The following is an 8,130-nucleotide window of genomic DNA, read 5'->3' on the forward strand; positions in this document are numbered from 1 at the left end:
ATATATACAATGGCATATTACTCAGCCATAAAAAAGAATGAAATAATGCCATTTGCAGCAACATGGACAGACCTAGAGATTATCTTACTAAGGGAAGTAAATCAGAAAGAGAAAGACAAATATTATACGATATCACTTACATGTGGAATCTAAATTATGATACAAATGAACTTATTTCCAAAACAGAAAGAGACTCACAGACATAGGAAACACACCTATGGTTACCAAAGGGTAAGGGGGGAGGGAGAGATAAATTAGATGTTTGGGATTAACAGATACACACTACTGTATATAAAATAGATAACCAACAAGGACCTATTGTATAGCACAGGGAACTACATTTAATATCCTGTAATAAACCACAATGGAAAGGAATATGAAAAAGAATACACACACATATATATATATACACACATATATGTAACTCAATCACTTTGCTATACACCAGAAACTAACATAAAACTGTAAATCAACCATACATACTTCAATAAGAAAAAAAATGAACTATCTATCATCATCTATAAAATGATGAGGTTCCCATATGCCTGGGAACAAGGTACTGGGCTAGGTCATTTTTACATATTTTACCTAATTTAATCCTTACAAGTAGGGTTTATTGTCGCCACTTTATAGTTTTCTCCCATCCAAAATACAGTCTATGTTTCATTGCTTTCATCCGATCTGTTTACCAAGGTTAAGAGGAGCGCTTCCTACTATGAATCTAAGAAGAATTACCCAAGAATGTGGAGTAGTCAAAAGACTGGCCCCTATGCTGGGAGACCAGATTCCAATTTTCATTCGAAATCCTTTTTATAACTTGTTCCCATCACAGACACAACAATTGAAAAGATTCTACCAAATTGTACTTATGCATTGATTGATTCATTCACTTGTTTTAATTTTAATTTCATTTAATTAATTTAGTTTCTGGTTTTTAATTAAATAAAATTATTTGTTTTAATTTTTAAATTAAAGACATAAAATATAATGCCAAATTGACATCATTGCAGATGAAAGCAAAAAAAAGAAAAAAATATTTAACCTCTAAATATTTTAGTAGGTACTTCCTACCAAACAAGGACACGCTCATCATAACATTACAACCATCAAACCCAGGAAATTAACATTAATACATCACTACCACTTAATCTACAGCCCCATTCAAAATTTGCCAATTGTCCAAAAACAAGAACAAAATTTATGGTCCAGGATGGCATATGGTGGTCATGTATCCTCAATATGAAATAATTCCTCAGTCCTTCCTTGTCTTCTGGGACCTGGGAAAATTTGAGGAGCACAGGCCAATGATTTAGTAAAATCTCCCTAAATTTGGGTTTGCTAACGTTTCCTTCTGATTAGATTCAGGTTATGCATCTTTGTCAGGAACAGCACGGAAGTGATGCTGGGTTCTTCTCACTCCATCTTATCAGGACGCACAACATATCAATTTGTCCCATTATTGGTGATGTTAATTTTGATCCACTGTTTTTTAAAAACAAGTAATGAAATGTGCTCTGCCTTATTTAATGAAATGTGGACTTAGGAACTCTGGGCAAGTGTGAGTAGGCAGGGTACTAGGTTACAGCCCTGGCTCACAGGCCTGACTCTGCCACTGTGTCTGGTCTTGGACGAGCCACTTCTTCTCTGAACATCAGTTTTCCAAGACTGTAAAGACAAGGGCACTGGAGCAGATGCTCTCCCAACCCCTCCCAGCCCTGCATCCTTGTGACTCTGAATAGAGGTGGCCTTTTCCCCTCACTCATAGCCCAGCTGCTTGTCCTCAGAATAGCACAGATATATTAGGCACAGAAGATACTCCTCACTGTGTTGACCTTAGCCATGCCAAGCCAAGCAAGCCATAGTCCCTACCGTGTGCCCAGTACTATGTTAAGTGTGGAGGAGGTTCAGAAATGAATGACATTGTTCATAGCCGCAAAATATCCAAATATAGTAGCATTTTCATTATATATTCTCTGCTGCTGCCACTGCTATTTCCAATGTTTCCTTATCACCATTCTCCATGACTATTCAAAATGACCATATGGAAACTAACACTTACTTAGTACCTACTAAGTGCCAGATGCTGGAATACTTTTAAATCTCCCAATTTCCATTTAACAAATGGAAATAACTTGCCTAAGGTCACACAGCTAGAGAGTGACAGAGCAGGAATGCACATCAGGCCTTTCTGGCCCTAGAGTCTCAGATCTTTGGCCACATCATACTCCCTTTAAACGTGTTTACTTTGAAACTGTCCCACACCCTGTGCCAGTTACCTGTAGCTGCGTAACAAACCACCCCAAAACTTAGTGGTTTAAAACAGTGTACGATAATCCCCTACAGTTCTGTGGGTCAGCTAGGCTCAGTTGGGCTGTCCTCAGCTGGGGTCTCCCATATGGACACTGGGATATGGTGGCCGAGGCTACAGTCTTCCAAAGACTCAGCCAGGCTGGATGGCCACATCACACATTTTGTTTGCGGTTTATGCTGGCTGTTGGCAAAGAGCCCAGCTGGGGCTGTCAACCAGAGCACTTTCATGTGGGCTCCCCCTGGGGTCTTGGCTTCTCCCAGCAGGGCAGCTGGATTCCAAAAGGGAGCTTGCCAAGAACAAGTGTTCCAAGAGACGCAGGCTGAAACTGCACAGAGCTCAGAAGTCAGGCTGCATCACTTCCACCGGGTCTTATCCATCAAAAACAAGCTACAGAGCCTACCCAAATTCCAGGAGAGGGGACTGCACACAGGTGTGAATGCTGGGAGGTGTGGCTCCTTAGGAGGTTGTCTTTGGGGACCAGCTACCACATTCCCTCACCCCATAGTGGAATTACAGATTATTTTAAATTTCTTCTTTATGCTATTCGAAATATCCTACCATATATATGTATGTATTTTTGTAATGACAAAAATAAATATATTAAAACATATAATATTGTAATTATAATGTTATCAGTATGTCAAATATACACTAATGTATTATATATTTATGTGTGTGTATATATATACACACACATATGCAACTAGAAGAAAATGTGTATTTTTAAAATACTTGTCGGGCTTCCCTGGTGGCGCAGCGGTTGAGAGTCCGCCTGCCGATGCAGGGGACATGGGTTCGTGCCCCAGTCCGGGAAGATCCCACATGCCGCGGAGCGGCTGGGCCCGTGAGCCATGGCCGCTGAGCCTGCGCGTCCGGAGCCTGTGCTCCACAACGGGAGAGGTCACAACAGTCAGAGGCCCGCGTACCAAAAATAAATAAATAAATAAATAAATAAATAAAATAAAATACTTGTCCATCTTTTCAAAAAGGACATGTATTGCTTTTAAATTAAAAACATTTCTAAAGGGATTAATTAACTACCTCACAGAAAATACCCATTTTCTGGCAAAGTCGATCAGATTTAAGGCATTTTGCCATGACCTCAAGTTTCTTTAAGATTCTTCTCAAGGTGGCCAGTTACCCATTTTTATAATCTTTTTCCTAAGGCAAGTCCATCTAGAAACTTCTGCCTTCCTCCTAGTTCACCACAAGGTGATTTTCTGGGTTTCCAAACGCAGTTTTTAAAGAAAAAGCAAACAATAAGCTGGGAGTTACTCTCAACTGGTTTCTTTTTCCTGTTATTTATCTAATTGTATTTGTGCTACATTTTCCCCATCTCCTCTTGCCAAGTAAATCTTGGAAGTTCAAGGCAAATGGCAGGTGCGTTGGGTATCTGAGCAGCTTAGAAAGACCCTCAAGTCTATTGGGATGAGTCCCTCAGAGGCCAAGTTGCATTCTCAGAGCTCCAGGCCTAGAGGAATCCCCAAAAGAAAGATCAGCCTTAGAGATACATGAGGACGCAAGATGACAAACGGGAAAGTTCAGTCAACGCTCTGCAGCAAGGAAGGTAGCCTGAGGCAGAGCAATCCCCCTCCTGCCAGGTGAGTGACTGTGTAAACCTCACGTGGACAATGATGGCTGAAGGCAATAAAGCTGTCACTGCCCCAGATGTAGAGACCCTCTAAACCCAACACCCAAGCAGCCTGGGGGACTCCCTCCGAATCACGTCTGCCAAAGGACACTGCTGAGCCTGGACTGGAAACTTCTGAAATTGAGTATGGAGAGAGCAGGGAACCCAGGCAGGAGATGACAAAAGTGCGACTGAATTCTCCTGCCAGCCCGCCTTCCCAAAGGAGGGCAGGCTCTAACCAGCCAAGCACAGGCATCTGTGAGCAGAGTCGGCATGCATCAGCGGCTCTGGGAGCCTGAGGATGCTGATTTGTTGAGTCAGTCAGTGCTATTTTTACCCAGTCACTTTCCACCATAAACCCACACTTCAGATTTCACTGTTTGGGGTGGATTAAGAAATTCGAGTTGGCCTTTCTTGTGGTTTCATTTCCTGAATGCCTGCATGAAGGAAAAACTTCAGCATTCCTACGGAAACATATGACGTTTTAACCTTTTCTTGGCAGGAGGGTGTCGGATGATTGGTGTCTTGCCTGCTCTCTAAACCTACACTGCTCTGATTAAGCGGGGAGGCCATGGCCTGCCCCTTCTCTCCTCTACCCAGGCAGGTGGAGTCCCACAGGTTACTGTTTATGGTCTGGCTCCTGGAATGCTAGGTCAGGGCAAATCCGCCTTACGAATATTCCAGTCCAACATTAGGAGATGAAGTTGCCTCTGTGCAATTCATATAACAGTTAATTGTGACATCATTAGAGTCCTTGGTGATAAACATCCAGGTACAGAGATTGGTAACTGCCGGTGATGGAAGAGTTGAACAATCTTAAAACTATTCCCAAACGATTTCAATTATAAAGCCAGGCATGACTGTGTGGTCACAGAAACAATGAACACGTACCAAAAGAAAAAAGAATGTTTCTCTTCTGTGGAAACCAGGACGAGTCTTATTTTCTTTTTAAAATACTTCCACTTTCACTTATATCTGAAGTACAGTCGTGATCCTTGGTAACTTTAATTCCTTGAATATAAACAAGGTTTCTACAACTTCAGGGTCTTCCTGACTGACAAAAACACTTCTAGCTCAGGCAGAGCTATGAGTTTCTATTCAAGGATAGAGCTTTCTCCTTTTCGAAAGAAAAATCTGGAACCGCACCAAATTTTCCTTCTGCATCTAATGAGAGGCTTCAGATGCTGTAATAAAAATGGAAACTCGATACTGCTAGAAATAAATCAAGCACTCAGGAGGAAAAATGCTGCCCCAGGAAGCTGATCGCTAGGCACTGCCGGGCACGAGCACGGCCCTGCATTCCCGCCCAGGAGAAGCGCCACGCCAGCCCCTCCGAGGGACCATCCCACCAGCAGCACACGCAGCCGGCGCGCACTGCACAGAGTTCTAAGACACTGGATGCCTCCCTGTTCATGACACACAACCCTGCATTCTTTCGATCGTTCAACAAATATTTATTACCCCCCAACCGTAGGCCAGGCACTGTTCTCTCCACTGCAGATATAATCAGGGAAGCGACAGGCAAGGGCTCTGCTTCTGTGTCACTCTCTGTCTGCACAGGATGACTTCAGACAGCAGTAGGTGCTGTGGAGAAGAGAAGCAGTGACGGGGGCAACATGGCACTGTGAAGGGCCACAAAACTTGGGGAAACAGACAGGGTCTTCGGAACAAGCAGCACTTGAGCTGAGACCTGCAAGATGGGGAAACAGAAATGTAAAGACCTGGGGGAAGCAAAGGCAAAGGGAGCCACTAGTGAAAAGTCAGGGAACATCTTTAGTGAATCTGAGTGAGAAAAGGAGAGAGAGGTATGAAAGTCGTGGCTAGACAGCAAGGCAGGCATCAGACCTGCAGGGCAGGGGAGCAGCCTGATTTGGCAACGTCCCTGCTCCGTAGACTCGGCACCTCTCTGTGCCTCCGTCCCCGCCCAGCCGTACTGATGCCTAACTGGACGTGCCCCTTGGCACCCTGGCTGTCTGGGCTATGCTCCTAGCAGCTCAACTTGAGAGATGTAATCCCCCCACCGTCATACCCACTTAGGGAGCTGCTTCTCTCCATCACATAACCTCTGGGAGGCTGGGGTCCAAAGACGGAGGCTTGGAGGCTATTCCTAGAAGTAGACAATACCAGGAAGACTTAGGGGCACGTGTGCTCTCTCTTTCCTTGTCATTATGGGCTGGGGCTGGTCCTGGCCTCGGCTCTCTTCTGTGCTATTACCAGAACAATTCCTTTCCTCTCACCAACTGAGCTGGGGAAAGCTGCACATTCAGGCAAACCAAGGCATAATGAGGGTGGAAAAATAACACCGTGGGTCCTTTACCCCTTCCACATGTTAATACCTGGGAGAGATCAGGTTAAGTGATCACCAAGAGCAGAAATAACTGAAAAGTAGCCATAAAAGGACTCTCCGCAGCCTAACAGCCAACTGGCAAGGAGTACGGGGTGAGTATCTGTGTACTTAATTCATTCAGTTATTAGTTGAATAAACATATAATACCTGGCACTGATTAGAATAAGCAAAATGAGGTCCCCGCCCTCAAACTGCTGATAGGCTAGTGATGGAAATTAACTAATAAAAATAATAATCTCAGGAAGCCTGTGGTCAGTGCTCAGGAAGGGAGGGGCAGTGCTGCAGGGACAGCGAGGGGACGGTGAGAAGAGATGGGATTCAGCGGGGCCCTCGTCTTAACAAAATGCCACAATCTGGGTGGCTTAAACCGCACTGATTTTCTCTCAGTTCTGGAGGCTGGAGTCCATGATCAAGGTGCTGGCAAATTCAGTGTCTGACAAGAGCTCTCGTCCCAACTTGCAGATGCCACCTTCCTGCTGTGTCCTCACACGGCCTTCCATCTGTGCTCACTCAGAGACAGTACCGTGCTGTTGCTCCCTCTTTGCTAAGGACAGCAATCCCGCTGGGCCAGAGCCCCACCCTTATGACCTCATTTAACCCTAATAAATCCCAAAGGCCCCATCTCCAAATACCAGCACCCTGGAAGCTAAGCGTCAACACAGGAATTTGGGGGGATACAATCCAGTCCATAATAGGCTTTGAAAGACACATATGAACCAGAGTCTGTCTATGTGGGAAATGGCATTACAGAAAAGCAAAGGCAGAGACATGAGAGCCTGGGAGACTTCTGGAGAGAGCAGAAAGCAAGCCAGTTTGGCTGGAGTAAAGGATATGTGAGGGGCACAGGGGGAGATGAGGCCGGAAAGACAGTCTGGGGGCACGTTATGGAGGATTCCAGTGCCACATCCTGGCAGGGAACCAGGGAAGTTACTGATCATAAGACTGACAGGATCAGGCCTGCAGACTGCATGGCTCTCCCGATCCAGGCTGGGGAGGGGGACAGTTAAAAGGCAGCTGCAGTAGGCAAGATGAGAGGTCTCTGCTTTGAAGCAGAGGCTCTACTTTAAAGCCATGGCTCAGAACGGTGTGCTGCTGCGGACATGTGAGCTCGAGCTTTTCTGGGACTGGCCGACTGGAGCCCACCCAGGGTGGTGGGGAGGAAAGCTGAGGTCCCTATACCCGGGGCTGCGTACCCCAAACTCCCCTCTGGGCAGCAAGAAACAGCACAAGTCCCTTGACAGAAACACTTCTCTTCTCTCAAGCTGCCCAGTGGGGAGCCCTGGCACAGCACAGCATGGCACGGCCAGCTAGGAGGCAGGGCCACGCACAGCTACTTGTGGCCACAGAGGGCTGGGCTCCAAAGAGAGCATTCCAAAGGGAAGTAAAAAGTGGGGGCTCTCTCCAGGTAGGCTGAAGTCAACTGCTTCTCACCTGATCAAACCCCCTTGTGCCCTTCCGGGCTGACTCTGGAGATAGGGAAACTGCAGGAACAGGACCGGAGCTGCCTGAGCCACCCACTGCCCTACCCTCCACAGGGTCCACTGGTGGAAGGAAGGAAGAGGGGCCTCCAGAGGTTCCCGGGAGCTAGACATACCCTGTGAGCCACGGGCGGTAGTCCTGACAGCACAGATAAGACCCTGTGGTTTCCTGGTGAGGCTAGGAAGCCGGCGTTGCTCACGAGGTGCCAGTCACAAGTGGTCTGCCTCGCTGTGGCCCCTGAGTCCACTTGCTCATCTGCAGAACAAGGGGCTATAGGCCTAGGTGGTCCCTCAGACCCCTGCAGGTTCTAGCCCTACGACCACCGTCACAGCACACACACCACGGACGCAGCCGACCTAGGAG

The sequence above is a fragment of the Physeter macrocephalus genome, chromosome 1, assembly GCF_002837175.3.
Source record: "Physeter macrocephalus isolate SW-GA chromosome 1, ASM283717v5, whole genome shotgun sequence".
Classification (NCBI taxonomy): domain Eukaryota; kingdom Metazoa; phylum Chordata; class Mammalia; order Artiodactyla; family Physeteridae; genus Physeter; species Physeter macrocephalus.